The following is a 26,447-nucleotide window of genomic DNA, read 5'->3' on the forward strand; positions in this document are numbered from 1 at the left end:
CTTATGAGCAACTGTTTGCTTGTGGAACTCCAAAATGTTTTTGACCACATAGTGCATAATTGGACTTTGGACAAAGTATTGAGTTTTTAACATTGTGATACCAGAACATCTTCACAAGAATATTATGATACAGGAAATATCAGTCAACAGGAATATCACAGGTTAGTAAATTCATAGTTACCAATATTTTTGTTATTTTAACTATATATTTTATTTGTTTTGTATGTTTGAATCTAAAATATAGTTTAAAGTATAATATAGTATAAAAATGTAACATTTAGTATATTTTTTTGTAATTTAGATATTTCAGTAAATTTTTTAGGTAATATAATGATTTTAGGGCATTATTATGAGTTTGGCGGTGTGGCATCTCTCCTACAGCGCCAAACCTGTGTGAGCAACACAACGTTTTTCATCACTGTGAGCGGTTCTGTGGCAGTCCCATGGTGGTGCCTATAAAAGAGGCACCACAATGAGAATGACAAAGCAAGTGCCTTAAGGGCACGGACTGTCGAATCCATGTCCTGCAGCAATTGGAAGTTCATGCACACAGGGGGCCCACCGCTCTCGGCAGCCCCTCACCTCCACGAACCACGCCAGAAAACATTGGCATCGCACTCGAGGCCTCCCTCTCCATGAACCGACAGGTCAACGCCGTCGTGTGCAGCTGATTCAGCAACATCGGCATCCTCCCGAAAATTTTCAAATGGATCTACCTAAGTCAAGGAAGACTGTCACCACACACTCATAGTCAGCAGACTAGACTGTGGAAATGCCCTCTACGCCGGCATAAACAAGTCTCTACTCTGCAACCACCAAACGATACAGAACACCTCCGCCACACTCGTCCTCAGTATACTACAACATGAACACATCAGCCAACACCTTTGGAATATCAACTGGCTCCTCATCTGGAATGTATCAATCAATCTGGGAATTGTAAGTGCGCTACTCACCTGTGAGGGTCCCAAGGCGCTGGGGGGGGGGGGAGGCGGCACGCCGCTCTGTTTAGCTGAAGAGCCAGGTCTTGAGAGTCTTCCTGAAGGTCTGATGTCTGCTGGTAGCTCTTTCCAGGTCTTGGCTGCAATGTGTGAGAAGGATCTTCTGCCAGCTTTGGCTCTGTGGATGGGAGGAGTTTTGGCGAGTGTAAGGTTGGCGGATCGGACATTTCTTTTGGGTGTATGGATGTTGATTATGTCATGAGGTATTTGGATCCATTGTTCTGTAGGCATTTGTAGGGGTAAGTGGGGATTTTTTGTAATTTAGATATTTCTGTAAATGTTTTAGGTAATATAATGATTTTAGGGCATTATTATGAGTTTGGCGGTGTGACATCTCTCCTACAGCGCCAAACCTGTGTGAGCAACACGACGTTTTTCATCACTGTGAGCGGTTCTGTGGCAGTCCCATGGTGGTGCCTATAAAAAGAGGCACCACAATGAGAATGACAAAGCAAGTGCCTTAAGGGCACGGACTGTTGAATCCATGTCCTGCAGCAATTGGAAGTTCATGCACACAGGGGGCCCACCGCTCTCGGCAGCCCCCAACCTCAACGAACCACGCCAGAAAACATTGGCATCGCACTCGAGGCCTCCCTCTCCATGAACCGACAGGTCAACGCCGTCGTGTGCAGCTGATTCAGCAACATCGGCATCCTCCCGAAAATTTTCAAATGGATCTACCTAAGTCAAGGAAGACTGTCACCACGCACTCATAGTCAGCAGACTAGACTGTGGAAATGCCCTCTACGCCGGCATAAACAAGTCTCTACTCTGCAAACACCAAATGATACAGAACACCTCCGCCACACTCGTCCTCAGTATACTACAACATGAACACATCAGCCAACACCTTTGGAATATCAACTGGCTCCTCATCTGGAATGTATCAATCAATCAATCAATCTGGGAATTGTAAGTGCACTGATAAAGTCATTCGGCATATCTGTTGTCAACTATGCCGATGACACTCAGTTGATTTTTTCATTTGAGGGTTCAGATGCTATTTCAAGGGATGCCTTTCACCGTTGTATGGCAGCCACAGCAGCATGGCTGCGAGCCAATGCGCTACAATTCAATGGATCAAAAACGGAGGTACTCCACTGCTCCTTGGACCGAACTCCCCGTACACTACCGGCCGATTTTTGGCCAGTGTCCATCCCGGGCTCGGTGGAGGCGGCAGAGTCTGCTCGCAACCTGGGAGTTCTATTCGAACCCAATTTGCAGCTTGATGCCTCCGTAAACAAAACGGCAGCAACATGTATGGGCTTGCTCCGTGTTCTACGGAAAATCTTGCCACTTCTCCCACGGGGCTCCAGAGCTGAGGTAGTGCATAGTTCCATTCTCAGTAGGATTGACTACTGCAACGCACTACTTCTGGGCGCCCCGAAGACTCTGGTCTTAAAGCTCCAAAGGATACAGAATATGGCCGCTAAACTGGCCCTGTCTCGACCACGGTCCGCCTCTTCATCGGCAGTCTTCCTGAAGGTCTGATGTCTGCTGGTAGCTCGTTCCAGGTCTTGGCTGCAATGTGTGAGAAGGATCTTCTGCCAGCTCTGGCTCTATGGATGGGAGGAGTTTTGGCGAGTGTAAGGTTGGCGGATCGGACATTTCTTTTGGGTGTATGGAAGTTGATTATGTCATGAGGTATTTGGATCCATTGTTCTGTAGGCATTTGTAGGGGTAAGTGGGGATTTTGAAGGTGACTCTTTTCTCCACGGAGAGCCAGTGGAGTCTATCTAAGTTTTTGCTGATGTGTTCGTGTCGAGGGAAGCCGAGGATGAGCCTGGCGGTGGAGTTTGTGGAGTAAGGACTTGTTGATGCAGGCATAGAGTACATTTCCATAGTTGGTGATGAGTGCGTGGGTAACTGTCCTCCTTGACTCAAGAGGGATCCATTTGAAGGTCTTGCAGAGGATCTGGAGGATGTTGAAGCAGCTGGAGGTGATGGCATTGACCTGTCGGCTCATGGTGAGTGTTGAGTCGAGTACAATGCCGAGGTTTTTGGTGTGATCTGAGTAGGTGGGTTAGCTTCTGCGGGCGGTCGGCAAACAGGTGTTGTACCATGCTGAGGGGGTCGTTCCAAGGATGAGGACTTCTCAGCATTGAGCTTCAGACAGCTGTTGGTCATCCAGACTGCGACATCTTGCATTCCTTTCCGGTAGATGAGTTTGGTGGTGGTGGGGTCTTTGGTGAGGGAGAGGATGAGCTGGGTGTCATCGGCGTAGGATATGATGCTGAGGCTGTGTTGTCGGATGATGGCTGTGAGGGTGTCCATGTAGATGTTGAAGAGGGTGATGATCCTGTGGGACTCCGCAGGTGATTTTCATGGGATCAGAGAGAAAGTGTGGTAGTCTTATCCCTTGGCGTCTCCCGGTGAGGAATGATCGGATCCAGTCCAGGGCTGTTCCTTGTATGCCCGCGTCCTGTAGTCCGACGACTAGTGCGTGGTGGAAGACGGTGTCGAAGGCTGCTGACAGGTTGAGTAGGATGAGGGCTGTGGTGTGGCCTTGGAGTAGGAGGGCGCGGATGTCGTCTGTGGCAGCTAGTGGGGCGGTCACGGTGCCGTGGCTGCTTCGGAATCTGGATTGTGGTGGGTCTAGGATGGCATTCTCTTCGATGAATTGTGCCAGTTCCTTGTTGACTACAGCAGCACACCAGCGGCGAACTCCTGGCAGCGGCAGCAGTGGGGCAGAGTCAGGGGAGCACAGGAGGAGCCGTGCGGCGTGGGTAGCGACCTGACCCAAGCACAGGGTCAAGGGTCGCACTCACTACCGCGCGGCACCCTCCATAAGAGGCCAAGTGGGAGGGAGGAGCAGCTGGGAGGCGGGTGCGGGGCGGCCAATGGGGACGGGGCACAGAATCTAAGGGGCGGGGCCGCAGGGGAGCAGCGGCGGGGAGCGGGGAGGGCACAGAGAGCAATGGACGCAAAGGGACCACGAGAATCGAAAATGCAAAATACAGAAATAAACACAAATAGGCAGTACAAATGACTACAGGGGCATTACAGGAGTACAGAAAGAAAAAAGGAAAGGGCTACTAATCACCTTACTACGGGAGCACACCAGCGGCGAACTCCTGGCAGAGGGAGCAGTGGGGCAGAGTCAGGGGAGCACAGGAGGAGCCGTGCGGCGTTGGGAGGGACCTGACCCAAGAATAGGGTCAAGGGTCGCAATCACTGCCGAGCGGCGCCCTCCATAAGAGGCCAAGTGGGAGGGAGGATCAGCTGGGAGGCGGGAGCGGGGCGGCCAATGGGGACGGGGCACAGAATCTAAGGGGCGGGGCCACAGGCAAGCAGTGGTAGGGAGCGGGGAAGGCACAGAGGGCAATGGACGCAAAGGGACCACAAGAATCAAAAATGCAAAATACAGAAAAGAACACAAATAGGCAGTACAAATGAATACAGGGGCAATACAGGAGTACAGAAAGAAAAAAGGAAAGGGCTTTTAATCACCGGACTATGGGAGCACACCAGCGGCGAACTCCTGGCAGCGGCAGCAGTGGGGCAGAGTCAGGGGAGCACAGGAGGAGGCGTGTGGCGTGGGGAGCGACCTGACCCGAGAACAGGGTCAAGGGTCGCACTCACTGCCACGCTGCGCCCTCCATAAGAGGCCAAGTGGGAAGGAGGAGCAGCTGGAAGGCGGGAGCGGGGCGGCCAATGGGGACTGGGCACAGAATCTAAGGGGCGGGGCCGCAGGGGAGCAGCAGCGGGGAGCGGGGAAGGCACAGAGGGCAATGGACGCAAAGGGACCACGAGAATCAAAAATGCAAAATACAGAAAAAAACACAAATAGGCAGTACAAATGAATACAGGGGCAATACAGGAGTACAGAAAGAAAAAAGGAAAGGGCTACGAATCACCGGACTACGGGAGCACACCAGCTGCGAACTCCTGGCAGCAGCAGCAGTGGGGCAGAGTCAGGGGAGCACAGGAGGAGCCATGCGGCGTGGGGAGCAACCTGACCCGAGAACAGGGTCAGATCTCCTACATCGCGGCAAAGACCTGCAATGAGCTGCCGATTGACATCAGACATGCCCCCACCCTGAACACCTTTGGGAAGGCACTCAAGACCTGGCTCTTCGACCGAACATAGCTGCGGACCCCCCCAGCACCTTGAGACCCCCACAGGTGAGTAGCGCACTTGATTGATTGATTGTGTTTATTCCCTGGCCCAGAGACTCAAGGGGCACTGTAGGGCCCCCTTTGTTTCCTCATCATCAAACCTTTTATGGCAGACCAACCACCGTGAAAAGTGAGACTGGGAGGAATCTTGTAACATCCTGAATATGAATGTTGTACTGCAGTTGGTGGATTATGTGGCAAATCGGAAAATCCATAAATATGCGAAAACTGTCACGGCTGCGGAATTGCATAATTCCAGTGCCCTTGTATAAGATTAAACAAGTGCTTTCAAAGAATACATATTAGTAATAGCTAACCAGACTGTACCTGTAACAGGAATTCTTTTTATACATCCATTAAAAGTACACTTTTCAAACTGAACATCTTTACATTGCCTCTAAAAAAGAATTATTATTTTGTCATCATGATGCTTCAAGGTATTCCGTAAATGAAATCACATTAGACCCCTTCTTTGAGCTCTCATGCGGAGGTACCACCATGTCCCCATTAACACATCTGGGATGGCTGTTTGTAACAAAGGGTATGGAAGTCTTTGCAAAATTAAAAACACATGGGCACCTTAGTCCTCATACCCTGGGCCAGCTTTGGCCTCTGTTTCCATGCAGATGTCCTTTAAGGTCAGTTGAGAGCGTACAAGGGAAGAGACCAAAAGGGTCACATTCAGAGGCCCAATCTGGGGTTTCTGGGTAATGGCCCAGGGGAGAGTGTAATAGAGAGAAATCATGTATAGCATTAAAAGAGATAGCCCAGAGGGGCAGACAGTCTGCTTTGGGTGTCAGGCCTAGAAATAATGGCCAGTTGAATGGGCAGAAGAGTAGGCATCATTGGTGCTGCAGTGGCACCAGGACCCAGGGGTGTGAGTGCCCAAATAAACCCCTATTACTGCTTCTTTACTCATGCCTTTCTTGTACTAGGGCTCAGTCCACCCTTGCTGTGCCAGTGTTGTTTCCGGCATCAGACCAATGGCCCAAGAGAGAACAATTGGAGCAGTGGACACACCTTAGTTTTTGGCTTCAGGGAGATGGCAGAAAGGAGGTTGGGTGGAGGACTTTAACATGGGGCAGAGAAGACTTACCGCTTCGCAAGACGGTAGGTCTCATTAGTGAAGCAAGTAAAGTGGCACTTTAGCCCAGGAGTGTGAAGGGCCCACTGCATTACAATTAAGACTGTCTTATACTTTACAATAAGACATGAGGAGAGCATTAGGGATGAGGTGGTTCACACATGGGCACTAATTTGTTCCTGTAAGGGACAAAGAATCTGTTTCAAGAATGGAGTGATGAGCAGATGTGGTGGGGAAGGGGTGAAAGAGACAGAGGGGATCACCTACTATTCATGGCTGCAGCTACCATTATTGCAGAAGGCGCAAATGCATTGGGACCCAAGAGCATGAGGACCTCATTTAATGGGAGTAGTGTTTTTTGTTTAGTTCAGTTTAGATTTTCTCTTTTATACATCTCACATTTAGTGTGAAGTATGAGCTACTGAAAAAGTGCCCCTGATATTTTCTTATAAGCCCCAATCCATGCACTCAGCCCCAACCCTCACAATTACCCAAGACTTTCTGTAACGTTTTGGACGGTGGCCCGATTTAAAAATGTTTTGGGTAAGGGGGGCTTAGAGAAAAAAAAGTTTGGAAACCTCTGAGATATAGGGTTCCCAAGATATGAATTTTAAAATTTTAAATTAAAAACAAGTGCTGTCTAGTGTAAAGCACTAACTCCGTCTATCTGGTCGCACTAGACTGGTACAAAGTCAATGTTTCAGGCAAATCGCGATGGAGCCCGCCATGAAAACTGTGGCAGAGAGGGAACAAAGGGTCCCCTTCAGGGCTCCCCATTGCCTCATGGCCATCATGTGTATGCCGCACAGTTCCTGCACAGCATGGATTGCAGAGTCCATGAAGTGCAGGAACTGCCTTTGACGCTCCTATTGCGGTGCCCTTTTTCAGAGGCACCACTGAGGGACCACCAAAGAAACACTCCTCAGGCACAAGAAAATTCATAATCTGGCGGGTGGTGCTCACACAGCTTTGGCAGTGGCTTGGCGGTCTCGCTCCCACACCGTCATAGTGTTAATCAGGCCCCATGTAATTTATGTCATGTCATGTTCTTCTGACAAAATATATGTATGATGCATCACTATCCTAGGGCCTATTCTATTTACTACAGCACACCATATGTAGGAAGCACCATTCACCCTGTAAGAAACATAATATTGGAACACACAAGGGCCATGTATAAGAATGATAACCATTTTGATATCAGCCATGGGGACTGGATTATTTTGTTATGCCTAGTGACCTTGTGCTGTATTTAAAGCAAGCTTCTATAACTTGAACCTTTACTTTGGCGAGATAGTGTTTCTTGAGTGCATCATTAATGGACTTAAGGAAGTATTCTATTTCCTTAAATGTCAGTTGTAGGTATATAAATATTTTACATTTCTTGTATACCCACTTTGTCATGTTCCTTCTTCACTGGGACATTTGTAATTGTATAGGGTTTTATGCACTTTGGGATGTAATCTAAACACTCAAATATACTGCTTTATGATGCAACTTTGTGGCGGTCCTCTCTCTATGTTCATGGAATGTTTATATATGGTAGCTGGACATGATATTATGTTGTCAAGCCTCGGTCGAGCAAAAGTGTATCTCAGGGAAATACACTTTTGTTGTTCAGCACTGGGTTGCTTATGGGTAGCTCCGCGCTCTACAAGTGTTGTATAGAATTCTACTCCTGAGTACTCAGATGTTTGTGTCAGGACGAGTTTGTAACTGGTGTTGTAGATTTTTCATGGGTAGACACCACTGGATGGGACAGGCATTCAAAATAGTGGCTGTCTGGGAGATTATAGTTAGTACCACTTTCTATAGGAAAAGTCTATTGGTTTGCTTTTGACTTTGGAACTATTTGATGAATCTGTGCCAAATGTTCAAAATAAAAGTACTCTACCTCAGATCCTTTCTGGAAAGTTTCGGGGTGATCCATCAAGCAGAGGGGGGCTAGAAAAAGAGGGGGGAGGGTTTAAAATGTGTTTTCCCCATTAATTTTTCCATAGCAAAACTAGACACAGAATTACATCTAATTTGACAGAAAGCTAGATCTAGGTTGAGAAAGCGTGCTTTTTGTAATTTTGTGTATAGCCCGTAAGTAGCATTTGAGCACTTTAGGTAAAAAAATATATATTTCAGGTCACAGATCCAGTTCATCTGTGCAGTCTAATTAGCTGACCACAACTTCAAAAGCAAGTTGGATCTGCCATTTTAGGACTCGAGGACTCAATCCCTGTGCCCTCAAAAAATAAAACGAAAGTATGACTTGGGGGCAGGCTAGTCGAACTCAGACCCCCTGAATTTGTTGGGGGTTACAAAAGGACCACTCATTGTGGCTGAAACTGTAAAAGGTACGTTTTTGGGACATTTCTTGGACCTGAACAACACTATCGCTGTTTTGTAAAAAAACACAAGCACACACGTAGACACTCACACAGCCTAACATGCTCACACATAGCCACATACATATACACACACATGCACCTCACACATACACCTATCCTTCCGAAAAACCCTAAAAACTCACCTTTTTACTAGTAGTTAAACACTCTTCATGCCCCAGTAACTCCCTGTTATGACCTGGTACAGTATATGTTCCCTTCTTGTGGCAAAAGCACAGAGATACCCCTTTGGGGGTCTATTCAGGCGCTATATAAGCATATAAAATAAATAAATAAAAAATAAATACATACACCCACAACTCCACACTCACACACAAACACCTACACACAGATAACCCCGATTCTACACATAGACACAACTACACATACATACAACCCCACATTCACACACAAACTAACACAGCACAATGCAATCACAACCATACACACCCACACCACCACATACAAACCCACACACAACCCGACTCACACAGCACCACACACCTACACACCCCAAAGGTACTCTTACAACCCCACAACCTCACCCACAACTTCATAACCATACACACACCTACAAAACTACATACACACATGTGCACACACACACACATACACACACAGATATGTTTGGGTCAGCTATCTTCATCTATTGATTTGTGCAACAACTGTCATTCACATTTTACTTCTGGCCACCTGTGCATACAACATGGGGCCACAGGTCAGCCCACCTCAGCTATCGACTTTCTTGCACTTTGATTGTGTCAGGAATGCAATGACTGTAATGCTTTAGCTTCTGAGAAAAAAAAACTTTTAAAAAGCTAAATACCTTTTTGCTGATTAATACCCGTTTTGGAGGAGAATTCATCCATGTAGCAAGTTACTGTTCAACACTCTGTTGCCTATTCCGCACTTTGCGAATAGGCGGAGTAGGGAGCACCCCACACACTCCAGATGGAGCAGAGTTGACGCCAGCCCCTTCCTCCCACCCGCCCTATTAACAATAGTTATAGAAGCTTAAAACCCAGTTTAAAGTATTAAAATGCCTTAACTGAGCTGCAGCGGCATCCCCGGGCTGACCTCTTCCTCCAGCGTGACTTCTTGATGAATACTGCGCATGCGCGAGTGCTCGCGCATGTGCATTTCTCACGATGCATGCTGTGGGCCACCCCCATAGTCAACCAACCCCCTGCAGGAGGCAAGCCATTCACTGATCCCCACCCTACATTTTCTTTTTTCTTTTCTGAGGTACCACTGAAGGGGGTGCGTGTGTGCAGGGTGAGGCCATGGTCTATGCCGAACCTCCTTGACTTGATAGGCTGAGGTTGTCAGACATTTGAGGTTGCCAGGTCCCTTAGAATAACAGTGGTAATGTCCAATGCCATCCTAAAGGCGTGAAATCTGTCTGCTGCATTATAAATCAGGCCCATGCTAATATAGTTTAATATTAATACATAGACATGACAAACTAAGTAAAATTCTTGTCTTTTCTTAATCAATAAAGTTTGCTCCATTGTAGTTATTTCAGGTTTATAAAACTTAATCTGTAGAGTTTTTTTTTTTTTGAGTGTTCTTGACTTTGGAGAAAAAATATTGCTTGTTTTTCGTTTTGTGGACCGCTGCCAAAGTGTCCGGAAGGGCAGAACATTGTTCTTTAATTCAAAGAATTTTGTAGCACTTGGTGCAGTTATGCTAATATTTGAGTAATGAGGCTTAACATACCTTTGCATTGCCATGATTTGAGATGGTATAAAGACTCCAGGCTTAAGAAATTGTGTTGCTGCTGAAGAAGAAGCCTCTTCTTCCTGCTCCTGTCGTCCATTTGCAGCATTGGGATGTACCGCAGCATTGTCTTGTTTGCTGTGCCACTCATTCATGCTTTCTTATGCCTAATGTCCTGAATGAGTATTTTATACCAGTACCCCGGCAAAGCTCTATGTGACCACTTTTGTGGGCACATTCTTGTCCCCTGCTGGAAGAGGAAATATTTGTCAGACTATTCATTCTGACATGGTCCTCACTTGCTCCTGATGTTCTTGCTGTAGTGTCTTGTCTCCCCAGATGCCATGTTTTAGATGGAAATCTACAAAAAGTAGGTAAGCACAGAGTACAGAATGTTCACACTTCCAAGAGCAAGTCCTTAATGATGAGTCCTTAATTTGGGCGAAGCGGCAGGAACCTCCTTAAAATGCACAAACACAGTCTTTGAGTCACTACTACAATTCACAGGTCTCGCTGTACCATTTGTATGCACTGTGCTACCATGACACCTAAACACAAAGACATTTTTCTAAAAACTACAAGAGATCTTACCTATTTGTGCATGTGAGAAAACCCCTAGGCTTAAATTAAAAAATGAACCTTTATTGTAAAGTAACATTTTTCCCAAACTTCTATGTCCTGTAGGATTTCCACAGGGCCTGTAAAAGGAAATGAAGACCCTACAGGAGTGATGCAGCACTCCCTTATTGGATCTATGGGTCCCGTGGAAGTACCATATGACCAAGGGTATGCACCCTCAAGGAAAGCAACCATTGCATTGGCCGCATAGGCAACACTACTCAACAAATATGACCACAGGCTACAAAAATAAACAGGAATTGTGAAATTTAAATTAAGGTGGCATAATTTATGTAATTTCTGGAATTTCACTTTATGCTTGTTATGTGAAATTCTGGAAGTGATGCCATTAGGCTATTCTATATAATTACAAATCATTCACTGTAAATATTTACGGTGAAGGCACAATTCACACAATATAATTCATTGCAAATACACAAAACAACAAAAGACGAGATGCTGATTTTCGAGATGTTTTTGTTTCTTTCCACTTTTTTTTAATGCAAAATGTGGTCTCATGTCAAAAATGTATGTGAGGTCGCATTTCACGCTGAAAATATAGCAAGACATGATGTATTTGAATTATGTGAAATTATCAGTAATTTCACAGAATTATGTTGACATGTTGCATAATTACATGAAATTAAATTACGTAAACTTTGGACACCTCTAAAATGGACATTGTGCAACTGAGAGCTTCACCATTGCCATTGTAGGCACTACCCCATGGGTAATTCTGGAATGTGGAAGCATCTATGATCAATATATCCTAAAGAGATAGCCTGAGCTGAGTTCAATAGAGAAGATCCGGGAGGCAAAGAAGAAATAGAGAAAGTACATACAGATGTACACAAACTCCAACAGGAGAATAAAGATTATGATATGCAGTGTTGCATGACACCCAAATGTGTATATCACTGGGGTGGTCTCTGCTAACAAGAACAAAAGGAGAATTTTTGCCAAAGCAATGTAAATGTACTTGAGGCAACATAATAGAAACATGCCAACAAAAAGCTCCCAAAAATATCTGAACAATCAATACCTTTAAGGATAAAATTAAAAAAAAGAAAACAGTTTAATATTGTTTAAAAAACATTACAAAAAGGAAAAAATCCTACACAAAATGTAAGAAATGCAAAAAACTAACACAATTTCAGAAATCAAAAAATGGATGTATACATGCAAAGGTCTGCATAAACTCCCACTGCACACACCTAATGGATTTGTGTAGAAGTAGTAGGATTGATTTGCCTGCCAAGGATTAGAAGCAGTTATAAGATGGACGCCAGAACCCTTTGGATAAGGTCAATGCAGAAAGAGCATAGGTTGTGCAACATGTTAGTTGCCTGCCCTAGAACGCTAGACACATACCAAAACTGAAGTACAATAAAAACAAACACATTCACTGAAAAAACAGAGGTTAAACTGATGCTATAGTTAGTATGGTAACATGACCATAACATATGGAAAAAACAAAAAAAAAGAAATTCACTGAAAAACAAAGGTCAACGTGATGGTATAGTTAGGTGACAAAGTCACACAATAGTTAATGTTCAAGAACCAAATATGAAACACTGAAATGTGCATGTTATAGTTCACTGGGTTAACTATTACTTCCATTCCCATCATGAACTACTTATGGCCTCACATGTTCATTAACTTATGACACATCACCACTATGACTCTCCAGTACTTAATTTGTAAAAATATAAGTCCCTTTGCCCTTATCTGAAGGCTACTGCAGCTGGTGCCACCCATTGCCCCACCTAGCACTACCATTACAACTAAGCAACACACACATACAAGTTTGACAATTCAGACTTTAAATATACAATAAAAATGAGTAATACATGCCGCCCAAGTTATTCTTGTAGCTTTGGGTGGGAGGTGTTAGTGGTTTTAATATATATTTAATTATTAAACAACTGTTGTTGTGCTCTCACCAAAGCCAGATAATTAATACCACCTTGTGGCAGGCTTTTATAAGAGTTGGTGTTGACAATTAGCTGCTGGTGCAGATCACCGGAAACACTGGCTCAAATTAAGCACTGTGTATCTCCCTAAATGATGGGGTAAGGGATTCAAGGGGGGTTCCCATGATCCTTTTTAGGTAATTTCAGCATTCATATATCGCCTTCTGTATTTGAATTTGGCCATTTCTCAACCTCTGTTGATTTGCTTCTGCATGCCCTCCTGTCTCTGCCCATTTTCCCAACTCTCAATTCCATTGTCCTGCGTGGAAGGATACACCAGTTTCCATTTCTGAGCAAAGAGTCTTTTGGCTAAAATGAGAGGCAGATAAATTAATCGGACTACATTTTTCTGCGTGTTAGAGCTTGGCATTAGCTTGCCGTGTACTGGGTAGGCGGTACCCTACATCCCAAAGATCATCATCTGGGGAGATTGAATGATTAGTTCCACCCACTCTTACCTCCTGCAGTGGGACCAGCGGTGTGAATAGCACCAAAAGTGTCTCCCATGCCAGGGAAAACAATATTGGAGTGAGGGGACATTGTTGACGTGTGCCTCACATTAGCTGCATTTGTGTGGAGATGCCTTTGCCTGTCGTAACTCTATCAACAGGATTGACATATAAAAGCCTGATCCATTTCATTATTCCACTCCAAACCTGTTATCATACTTAACTATAACATATGTGTACACATTTATTACTGCAGAATCGAGTTTATTAGTACAGCTAAACTTACACGTGAAAAACACGTTTTACTGCCTCAAAGATTGTATTTAACAATCAATTTACATAGGGTAGTAACACTCCTAAGAGTCACGATGTCTCTTCATTATGTGATGGTTTTAGTTAACTATCTTTTTTTAAACAAATATACATTTCAAGATACACTGGCACAAACCATATATTCAGATGTATGAAGTATATGCTACTTATTTTTCTTTTTTGCAGGAGGTGAGAGCCATCTTGATTTACTCGAGCCTTCATTCCCACAAGTTATGCTCCTCTTCACAGTCATAAATGGTAATAAAAAGTGAATAGTATATTTCAATATGAGCATTTCCTGTATGCTATACAGCAATTAATTACTATTCTGAATTCCAAACTGTATGCAACTTGCACCAATGAGGTGGGTGCACTATCAATATATATTAGAATTGAATACAATGAAACTATCACATTTCACAATAACGTTATCACACATAGAATCGCGATATAAGAACAATATTTCCTTCTAATGCACCTATTCTCCTTGAATAAAAATGATGACCAATTAGTCATTTGCTGGTGTTCTATTTCTCCAAGATGTGCCCTTTTGCTCTTGCTTTTTTAATCTCTTAAACGTCTTTAATCAGTGTTCAAGTGGCTGGATTCTGAACACTGAGTATCTACTTTGTAGAAAAGTTCACAAGTAGGTTCACCAAGGTCACAGGCAATCAGAAAACGTCCTTCATCAATGGCAAACACTCCACAGAGAAAGGCTGTCGCAGAGTCATTCCGTGTATTCTTCTGCGCGGTTCGTGTGATATTGAAGAGCCTACTCGCCCCCTCATGCTCCAAAGCTTTCATTTTTAAAAAGGTCTTTAATGAGAATTTGCAACATATAACTTCTGCTCATACTTTAACGAGAAAGTGATTGTGATACAAAATTAGGCTACAATATTAAAACAGCAAATAACAAATTAAACAGTGCGTCTCGAAGGATTGTCACTGATAACAGTGCCTACTTATGAGCCAATCACGTACATATTGAGAAAACACCGCAGGGAAACGCACTGGTATAATTGTGTTCCACCATAGGGTTTTGCGAATTTCCTAAAGCCCTGAGGAAGGAGATCGAATTCGAAAGTTCTGTTGGGATTTGCCCTTTATTTGCTTTTGTGAAAGATCTGTTTTAACGCTTTTTGAAGATCTTGGGCTGAGTACAAAGTACAAAGATTGTTTTCATTCAATAACCAGTTAAGGGGATACTGAGCCAAAAAAACATTGGAAAGCAGTGACATATATAGGTTACAAAGTTGATACATTCATTGGTTGGTTTGCTATTCACCAGGGCACGTATTACATAAAGTACCCAGAGGGCGCAACGGGCGTTTCCGCCTGCTTTGCGGGTTCCAGGGGGACTTTGGTATTACAGACGGGCCGCAGACGATTGGGCCACTCCTTCTGTAATACAGATAACACTTGCACACATAAAACGCCAGAGCTATCTACAAGGGGTATTACCTCATTTGCATGGAACCTGCCCCATGCAAACAAGGGAATCCCTCTGTCTCTGCAGCCGCGCTGTATTACAGACGTGGGCGCAAAGGCAAAGAAGCCCTCAGGAGGAGCACTGACCGTGCACCATCTAAAATGCACTGTCAGTGTGCCTCCTGATAGCAGACCACTGAATGGGGGAAGGGGCTCCCATGGACCAACCAGACATGCCCTTGCAGGCGGGTAAAATCATTGACTGCACCCACCTGCAAGGGGATCTCTATTCCCCCTTCAAATTGCAGGCAGGTTGTCGCCTGTACTGTGAAAACACGGAGCGGCTGTAAAGCAGCCACTCTGGTTTTTTTCACAGGAATGCCATGCTCCCAGGCAGCACGAGTTTACAGCATTCATAGTAATAGGGTGTATTTTCACTGATTGCGCCCAGGGCACCTTTTTAAAGGTGCACCCGGTCATTTACCATAATACGGCCTCAGATGTGTTACATTTATGTTTTCATTGCTTCAGTCTTTCATCAAGACTTACATGTGAACAATTCAACAGCCTAATGGACTTTCTTTCTGGGTACACCTAGAAGTCCATATGTACAACCATCAGTTTTGCAGGTCGCAAATTGCGTTTTTTTGTGATTTGCAGTTTGCGACTCAAAAAATGGAATATACTAATGTGTCTCAGACACATTTACCGATTCCAAATGGGGTTCATATTAATGAGTCAGGTTGCAATTTGCGACCCCATTGGGAATAGTCTACTATCACAGGAATGGTGGCCTGCTTGGGATAGCAGATCACCATGTCTGTGTTTGTTCTTAAAATAAAGTAAACATTTTTTCAAAAGCAACCCATCTACGTTAAAGGAAAATGGGATGTGTTTAAAAAAAAATGCAAACTTTTCTTTTTTATAAGGGCAGGCAGTGGTCCGTGGGACTACTGCACTCTCTTAAAAATTATTTTTGCTGCCAAACACAAAGGGGAAGGGGTCCTCAGGACCCCTTCCTGTTTGCAACCGGCTTACCACCAGTTTGAAATTGGTGGTAACTGCGATTGTTTTGCAACCACATTTGCAGTCGCAACACAATCATACATCTCCCTCGTGACTCGCTATTAGGAAGGGATGCCCATGGCACACCCCTTCATACTAGTGACTCGCAAACCCTATTTTGCAACTAAGTAATAGGTTATCAACTCGCAACATAGGGATTGTACATGCTACAACCCTTTTTAGCGGTAGCAAACAGCCCTATTTTCCGTTTACAACCACTAAACACAGTCCTACATCTGGCCCATAGACTTAAAGCAGGAACATCCCTGTAGAAGAAGCCCATATAAATACATATTTATTTACATAGGGTTTCTTTAAGTCACACTGTTCTGATGCAAACTTCAGAGATCATCACATCTCCTCAATTAAAGAATTCCTGGGATAACCTAATTCTTCAAAACAACTAGCCCCACTGAAACATTTATTCAAGTATCTGCAATCCATAACGACATGAAACACCTCAATATTTTCCCTACTTCTTATAAATGCATCAGACTACAACACTTTTAAGACCAAATTTACATATTTTTTAGTTTGATAGAATGTACTTGTCAAATTCAAATACCATCAGTTAGAACAGTAAAAGATTAGAAACATGAAGTGTAACAACATTTTAGACATAAAATGTAATATGTCGTACAATAAACAAGAATCAATAGCATATTAAAAATATAATAGGAGCAATGAAGTTCAATTTTTTTATATGGTAAAACATAAAAGCCAGAGAGAAAAGGGGGAGAGAGTATTTAAAATATAAACAAAAGTAAAAGAAAAAGTAAATCTAGATGTCAAGTATTATCCTCACAACAATTTATAAACATGTACGCAACAAATAAATAAAACTAAATCATATTCTTAGGGAGTTTTGGAACCTTCTGTGTGTTGAAGGCATCTTTGAGGGATATTAAATACAAATAATATTTAGGAAACTAGTAATAGGAGACCACAGAGCTTCTTTTACATCTTGAGCATTACAATTATTCAACTTACTACTATCGATTGCCTGATTAAAACATATGCCATTTGTTAGACCTGTCAGTCTTTGGTAATGTGTTCCACCAACAATTTGCCTTTGTCTCTCCTGTTCGCTAAAATGTGTTTATGTTGGCTTTAGGACTCTGTACCACTGTTACCTATGGTGTAACAATAGCCCCTGCAGTGCGTGGGCCCATAGCTACAGGGGACCCCCTCTGGTACTGTGTATGGTAGGCCTGAGCTCTCCTGACTGGGTCCGGAGAATGAGGGGCCCTCTCCATGCACCTTGCAGGGAGGCCCCTGCAAGTTTCGTTATGCTACTGCTGCTAACCAGTGTTTAGGTGTGAATGTTCCCTCCTGTATACTAGGTAAAATTGGCTTACAACCAATCGGCACATTTATTTACTTATTAGCCCCGTATTAAGAGGTACTACATGTACCTAGGGCCTGTGAATTAAAAGTTACTAGTGGCCCTGCAGCACACATTAAACCACTCACGTATATACCCTTTTAAAACATGTCTGTGTGTAGTTGTAAACTGCTAATTCAGCCTGCCAAAATAAACCTTTTGCCAGGCCCAAACCTCCCTTTTTAATATATATATAGGTCACCCCAAGATATGCCCTGACTGGCCTTAAGGGCAGGTTGCATTGTATATAAAAGGTAAGACATGTAGTTTTAGCTTTTAAATGTCCTGATAGTGGAAAACCCCCAAATTAGTTTTTTACTAATGTGAGGCCTGTCTCTCACTTAGGATAACATTGGGTTACCTTATTACATTGCATAAGTGGTAACATTTGATTGGGAACAGATAGAAATATCATGCTAGGTCCCAAAAGAATTTTAATTTAAAACCTTCTTCAGTGGTAAAGGCAGGTTTTAAATCACAAAAATCTAAAAATGCTAATTTTAGAAAGTTGCTATTTTCCTGTCTTAACCATTTGTTGCCTGCAGCCTGTGTTCTGGGTTGCATGACTGTGAATAGTTGGTCTTTGTGTGTTCCTCCCAGACATTGAAAGGAAAGGGGAATAAGATGGGCTAATCTGCCAGGATGGATAGAATGGAGCTGTTCGCTAGACCTCTTGGAGCCTTGGTAGGGGAAGGAAGCAACTTTCCGAACCAAATAGGGGGATAGCCTTGAAGTTTCTCCCACTTCAAAGAAAGGCACCAGGTATAAATATTGGACCTCCTGAGTCACTCTTCAGTACACTCCTGGTTCTGTAGAATACAACCTCCAGAGGGACTACATTGTACTTTAGAGGAATGCTCTGCTGCTTGAGGCCTATATTGTACCTCATCGGACTGCCCTGCTAACAGAGAACTGCCCTGCTGTTTGAAGCCTGTTTTGTACCCTCAGTAGACTACCTTGGTGATTGAGACCCACCTTGCTGCTTGATTCCAAGACTACCAGAGTGACTTCAAGGGCTAATTGGCCTGCGGCCTGTGTGAGCTAGAGATACATATCAAGCTCCAGAGACTTTGAAACCTGCACCTGGCCTCTGCCTGTGGTGTGTTCCAAACTCCCCCCCCTCACCCATATGGTACCTAACCAGTCCTGGACCCTTGGAAGTGGTGCGTGAGGCGTTTCTCTAGTCAAAACATGAAACTTAGGACTTCAAAACATTTTCACAAAAAGTGACCTGAGAAGTGAAAGAAAACCGGGACCTACCTGCTCTTCATTGCAACTTCCACCAGCAGCTCTCTGATGATGACAACTCATCCTCTAACTCGGCAGGCTGCCTTGCTCCGTGGAATTTTACCTTCTCAGAAACATTTCACCATTTTTGACCAAAACTTCAGCACCTTCTCCTACTTTTTTATCCATACCACAGCCTAACTCTCCCCCATCATCAGTCAGAATTCCTTTCACCCTCCCTAACCCTACCCTCAACCCCTCAGCCCACAGACATTTCCACCTTGCACGATGAAGTCTCACATACACAAATATCCATCCTTCTCCATAACTCTTTACCACCTCAAATGATTGACCCCTCACACCCTCTCCTTCCCTGCCCTCAACCCCTCACACCCCAGTCTCCTCGCTCACCTCCACATCTTGCACAACCCCCCAAATCCTTCATCTCCCTAATGACGACTCCACTAGACACCCCCTTCCTCAATAACCCCTCTCAGTATCATCCCCCTGCAATTCCTATCACCCAACTGCCCATATCTACTTTAACTCCCTTATCTGCCCCCTATACAGGTTTTTTCCCCCGCCCCTAAATATCCACATTTGTAAAGCGCACAATCACCCGTTAGGGTCTCTAGGCGCTGGGGGCCGTGGGGAAGATTAAGCAAGCTATTGCCCAGAGTCACATGGTGCTGGACTAATCTGCCGCCGGTGCCGGGGATCGAACCGTGATCCCCAGATTCCGGAGTCAGTCGCCCTGGCCGCGGCGCCACACCTCTTCCACTCTTCCCTCTCTCGACCATGACCATATCAAAGCACCGACCATGACTCCAGACACTACACCTCTGTCTTCTCCTCACCCATCATTCAGAACATACCCCTCCACCCCCACCGGCCTCCCAACTCCCACAATCAACAGATACTTGCCCCCTGGCAAACTTGATCCTTCTCCCCCCAAACCCTTTCTCCCCTTCAGCCCCTACCATCCCTCTAACTCAGACTCTATCTAACATTAAAAGCTCTCTCCTTGCCCTGTCATTTGAACTCTCCCTACTCAGGAAAGATCTTAACAAGATCGACCACTGTGCCCTCGGCCTGGTTGCCCCCTCGCTCCCCGCCTGCTGCCTGCCACTTACCTGCTGCCTGCCTGCCTGCTGTCGATCCATCCTGGCGCCCCAGCCGCCGCAGGGCCGCCCGCCTTGATCGCCGATCCAGCCCGGCGCCCCAGCCGCCGCAGGGCCGGCCGCCTGGATTTCGCGCCGGTTTTTGACGCGACCCCGCCCCCCGCCTACCGATAGGCCCACGCGCTCCCCGCCTCCCGCCTGACCCGCCCTCCCGGATCCCTTCTTAAGGGGACTCCGACCCCAGACTTGCAGCGACCACTGTGCCCTCAGCCTGGTTGCCCCCTTGCTCCCCGCCTGCTGCCTGCCACTTACCTGCTGCCTGCCTGCCTGCTGCCGATCCAGCCCGGCGCCCCAGCCGCCGCAGGGCCGGCCGCCTGGATTTCGCGCCGGTTTTTGACGCGACCCCGCCCCCCCGCCTACCGATAGGCCCACGCGCTCCCCGCCTCCCGCCTGACCCGCCCTCCCGGATCCCTTCTTATGACGCCCCCTCAGCGACCGCGCACAGCGGGAGCACTGATTGAGCGCCGAAGGTGCGCCAAAGGTAAGCCCGTCTGCGCCCGTCCGCGCCTGGACCACGCCCAGTGCCAGGACCCCTGGCCCCCGCAGATCCCAGCCCACCCGCCGGACGTACGATGCCGCCACCCTCATCGCACTCAACGACGGACGAGCCCCGGGATGCTACCGTGCCACCCCGAGGCGCTCCCACGGACCCTTCTGCTGCACCGCCTGCAAGTTCACCTGCATCCGGACCTGCCTCGCACCAGCACCCGCCAAGACGAACACCAGCACCAACCACCTCAAGTGCATCCTGCTCAACACCCGCTCAGTCCACAGACACGCCATCGAACTCTGGAACCTCATCGACACCACAGCTCCTGACGTTGCCTTCCTCACGGAGACCTGGATGAACGCCTCTTCAGCGCCCGACATCGCCATCGCCATCCCGGACGGCTACAAGATCATCCGGAGGGACCGCACCGCCAACCAGATGGGAGGAGGCATCGCCATCATCCACAGGGACACCATCCGCATCACGACCCACACCGACGACATCCTGACTACCGCCGAACACCTACACTTCCAGATCCACACCGACCAGAAGACCACCCTCAGAGGCACCCTGATCTACCGACCCCCGGGACCACGCACACAATTCAGCGAGGACATCGCCGACTTCGTCAGCCCGCATGCCCTCCCCTCCGCTGACTACATCCTCCTGGGGGACCTCAACTTCCACCTGGAGAACAACAACGACCGCAACACCACCACCCTGCTCGACAACCTCGCCAACCTCGGACTCAAGCAGCTGGTGACCACCCCCACCCACCTCGCCGGACACACACTCGACGCCGTCTTCTCATCCTGCAAAGACATCGCCTTCAGCCACGCCACAGGACTCCACTGGACGGACCACAGCTGCGTCCACTTCACCTTCAGAAGAACGACGATCCACCACCACCAGCAACAGGTCGCCAGCAGAAACTGGAGCAAGATCACAGTCGACCAGCTCGCCGCTTCCCTGAGCCAGCACCCTCCCGCCAGCTCAGCGAACCCCAGCCAGGCCGCCGACAACCTCACGAAGTGGATCAGCAACTGCGCGGACGAACTCGCCCCACTGAAGACCCCGCCCAGCAGACCCGGCAGCAAGAAGGCCCCATGGTTCACCGACGAACTCAAGAGCTCCAAGAAGAACTGCCGAGCCCTCGAGAAAGCCTGGAGAAGGGAGCCAACACCGGACAACATGACCACCCTCAAGCTTGCCACCCGGAAGCACCACCAGCTGATCCGCGACACCAAGAAAACTGCATTCAAGGACCGACTGGACAACAACGCACACAACTGCAAGGAACTCTTCAACATCGTGAAAGAGCTCTCCAACCCCAACGCCGGAAACAACGACATCACCCCATCGCAAGAACTCTGCAACTCCCTCGCCTCCTACTTCCACAACAAGATCGCGGACATACACAACAGCTTCAGCACACAACCGACGAACGCCACGTCCGACTCAACCGAACCACCGCCCCCCACCACCACCCACCGCGCCTGGACTACTATCAGCACCGAAGACACCGTCCGCACGATGAACTCCATCCACTCCGGATCTCCGACCGACCCTTGCCCTCACCACGTCTTCAACAAGGCCGACGCTGTCATCGCACCCCACCTGTGGGACGTCATCAACACCTCATTCGACACCGCCACCTTCCCTGAGAGCTGGAAGCACGCCGAACTCAGCGCTCTACTCAAGAAACCAACAGCGGACCCCACCAAACTGAAGAATTACCGCCCCATCTCGCTCCTCCCGTTTCCAGCCAAAGTCATCGAGAAGACCGTCAACAAGCAACTGGCCGCCTTCCTCGAGACGAACGGATCCCTCGACCCCTCACAGTCTGGCTTCCGAGCCAACCACAGCACCGAGACCGCCCTCATCGCTGCCACCGATGACATCCGAACCCTGATGGATAACGGAGAAACAGCGGCCCTCATCCTCCTAGACCTCTCCGCGGCCTTCGACACCGTCTGCCACCGCACCCTAGTGCAGCGCCTCTACAACGTCGGAATCCAGGAGAAGGCACTGGAATGGATCATCTCCTTCCTCGACGGAAGAATCCAGAGAGTCCGCCTACCTCCGTACAAATCAAAGGCCACCGAAGTCATCTGCGGCGTACCCCAAGGATCCTCGCTGAGCCCAACCCTCTTCAACGTCTACATGAGCCCCCTCGCGGCCATCGCACGCCAACACAACCTGAACATCATCTCCTACGCCGACGATACCCAGCTGATCCTCTCCCTTACCAACGACCCCGCCGCCGCCAGAGCCAACCTTCACAAAGGAATGAAAGAAGTAGCCGAGTGGATGTCGACCAGCCGCCTGAAGCTGAACTCGGACAAGATGGAAGTCCTCATCCTGGGATCCTCGCCCTCCGCCTGGGACGACTCCTGGTGGCCCCCCGCCCTGGGAACTGCACCCAAACCGACAGACCACGCACGCAACCTGGGCTTCATCCTGGACTCCTCCCTCTCCATGACCAAGCAAGTCAACGCAGTCTCCTCGTCGTGCTTCAACATCCTGCGCATGCTACGGAAAATCTTCCGGTGGATCCCCACCGAGACCAGGAAGACTGTCACCCAGGCCCTCGTCACCAGCCGACTGGACTACGGCAACGCCCTCTACGCCGGAACCACCGCCAAGCTCCAGAAGAGACTCCAACGGATCCAGAACGCCTCAGCCAGACTCATCCTCGACATCCCACGACACAGCCACATCTCCGGACACCTAAGAGACCTGCACTGGCTCCCGGTCAACAAGAGAATCACCTTCCGTCTCCTCACCCACGCACACAAAGCCCTACACGATCAAGGCCCGAGCTACCTCAACAACCGCATCAACTTCTACGCTCCCAAACGACACCTCCGATCAGCCAGCCACGCCCTCGCCGCCGTCCCCCGCATCCGAAGAACGACAACAGGAGGAAGGTCCTTCTCCTACCTGGCTGCCAAGACCTGGAAATCCCTCCCTCCCGACCTGCGCCTGACCCAAGACCACCTCGCCTTCAGGAAGAAGCTCAAGACCTGGCTGTTCGGGCAGTAGCAGCACCCCCCCCCTAGCGCCTTGAGACCCTCCGGGTAAGTAGAGCGCTCTATAAATGTCTATGATTGATTGATTGATTAACCTGTCGCATGAACTTGATCAACTCCGAAAAGATTTTAACCACCTCTCCTCTGAATTCCGTCTTAACCTCTCAATCCCCCTAAGCAGTGACTCCCCTACCACCTCCAAATCTCTGCAATGGAGATCCGTTCCCTGCTGCAACTGTTCCCATAGGCCCTCCCGTACCACAACCCCACTCTCCCCTCAGACCTACTTGACCTCTATAACTCTTCCTTCCCTAACTATGCTGCTGACCCCCCCACCCACCAAGCTACCATTTCAGTGATCTTTGGGATGCATAGAATCCCTTCATTCCCATCCCCCTATACCCTCTACTCAACTTACCACTCTCCAAACCTGCCCCCCCTACAACCAACCTGATTCCCCTTACTTGCATGCTAATCAATTGCCGGTCAGCTCTCCGGCATGCGACTGAAATTGCTGAAACCATCCTCAGCGAAGACATCCTCAATGCCTTCCTTACGGAAACCTGGCTCAAGGACCACTCTACTCCTATTCTCGACCTACTCTCTCACCCAGGTTACTCCATACTCAGGAAAGATAGACACGATAAAGTTGGAGGTGGCCTAGCCATCATCTACAAAAATAAACTCTAAATCTTGCTTGTTAAAAACACTGACCCCATTGCTTTTGAATACCTCGGAGCTGAACTTAAAATCCAGTGCGCTTCCCCTATTCGCCTTCATAACATCTACCATCCTTCAGGCGAATCCCTTCCCTTCGCTGAGGAACTTTCCGACCTCCTCTCCCAATCTTCACTCTCCTACTCAAAAAACCTCTTCCTTGGTGACTTCAACCTCCACTGGAATGACAGCAAAGACCCTGCAGTCTCCCTCCTCTCGAACAATGACCTCAAACATATCTGTCATTCTCCAACCCATGCCAAAGGGGCCACTCTCATTGCCATCATCACTAATGACAATCTGGCCTCCCTTACCAACATCATCCATATCAACTGGTCCGACCATCACCTCATCCTCTTCTTGATCTTCACCATGACCCCCCCCACTCTTGTCAAAAGCTTCAAACTCAAGAAACTGACCAGAAACTTTCACCTTATCCCTCCCGGTGAACTAGAACTTAAAATTAAAACTCAACTCCTGCTAGTCCCCCCTCCCAAAATGCTAACGCCCTCACTGAACATTATAATAGTTCTGTAACTGACGTCCTAAACCAATTGTCCCCCCTCAAACTTAAAACAAGTTCAAGTTCAAGTTCAGGAATTTGCATAGCGCACTACTCACCCAGAGGGTCTCAAGGCGCTTGAGGGAGGGTGGGTGCATTACTTATCGAATAGCCAGGTTTTTAGTTGCTTTCTGAAGGAGAGGTGGTTCTGTGTACGACGGAGGTGAGTGGGGAGAGAATTCCAGGTTTTGGCCGCTAAGTAGGAGAAGGATCTTCCTCCCATGGTGGACCTGTGGATGCGCGGAATTGCGGCGAGGGCTAGATTGGATGATCGTAGTTGGCGGGTGGGTGTGTAGAAGGACAGTCGTGTGATGAGGCATTCGGGTCCTAGGTCGTAGATTGCCTTGTGTGCGTGGGTGAGGAGACGAAATGTTATTCTCTTGTTGACGGGGAGCCAGTGGAGATCCTTCAGGTGACCGGAAATGTGAGCATGACGGGGAATGTCCAGTATGAGTCTGGCTGAGGCGTTTTGGATGCGTTGGAGTTTTTTCTGTAGTTTGGCTGTGGTCCCGGCGTAAAGGGTATTTCCATAATCCAATCGGCTGGTGACCAGTGCGTGGGTGACAGTCTTTCTTGTTTCGGTGGGGATCCAGCGGAAGATTTTTTTGAGCATGCGTAGGATGTTGAAGCAAAAACCCAAAGAAACATTCCCTCCAAATCCTGGTTCAACTCTGATCTCAACAATGAAAGGCACTCTCTTAGACAATCTGAAAGAACATGGAGGCACCACCCGTCCCCCTCTCATCTAGCCCTCCTCCGTTCTGCTAGGTCAAATTACAAGAAACACATCCTCAATGAAAAATCTGCCTTCTTCCGAACACAGCTTGGTAGGGCATAAAATAGACCTGGAGAACCTTTCAGCATTGTCAAAAACTAAACATCCTCCGCCCCCCAAAAGATAACTGCAACTAAGGAGAAATGTGAAACTATTGCTAAGTTCTTCTCTGACAAAATCACCAAAATTGACCAATCCTTCAACGTAAACCCTCTGCCTCCTTACCCTCCCCTCTCCCAACTTTACCCCAGTTTCCCCGCCCCATCCAAATCACCAACCTGTTCCTGCCCATTTTCCGTCCACTCCCCTCCCTCCGGAACCCAACCCTTCTCTCCCCCACCAACTTAACAACAACGCCTCCTGGTAGAACTTTATCCCTGTGACCGAACATGAAGTCTATAACATCATTGCTAAACTGAAACCATCCTCCCACACCAAAGACCCGATGCCCCCTAACCTCGTCCAAGAACTCAAACATACAATTGCCCCTTTATAGACCACCATTATTAACTCCTCCCTGGCCTCTGGGTTTGTTCCTGCCTCCCTCCAACTGGGGCAAATCACACCCATTCCCAAAAATTCCAAGACTGATCCCAACGACCCAAACAACCTCAGCCCCATCTCCAACCTCCCTCTTCTCTCCAAAGTCCTTATAAAATGCACCCTGTTACAATTAGATAATCACATCAACACTGTTGACCTCTTTGACTCAATGCAATCTGGATTCAGAAAAGGTTGCAGCACAGAATCTGCCATGCTCAACATAGTTGACGACATACATCACTCCCTTGACAACGGTAAGTCATGTCTGCTCATTCTCCTGGGCCTATCCGCTGCATTTGATACTGTCAACCACACTGCCTTACTAAACACCCTCAAAATCCACTTTGGACTCAGTGGCCTTGTCCTCATCTGGTTCTCCTCTTTTCTCCATCA

This window comes from Lissotriton helveticus, chromosome 2_1 (assembly GCF_964261635.1).
Source record: "Lissotriton helveticus chromosome 2_1, aLisHel1.1, whole genome shotgun sequence".
Taxonomy (NCBI): Eukaryota; Metazoa; Chordata; class Amphibia; order Caudata; family Salamandridae; genus Lissotriton; species Lissotriton helveticus.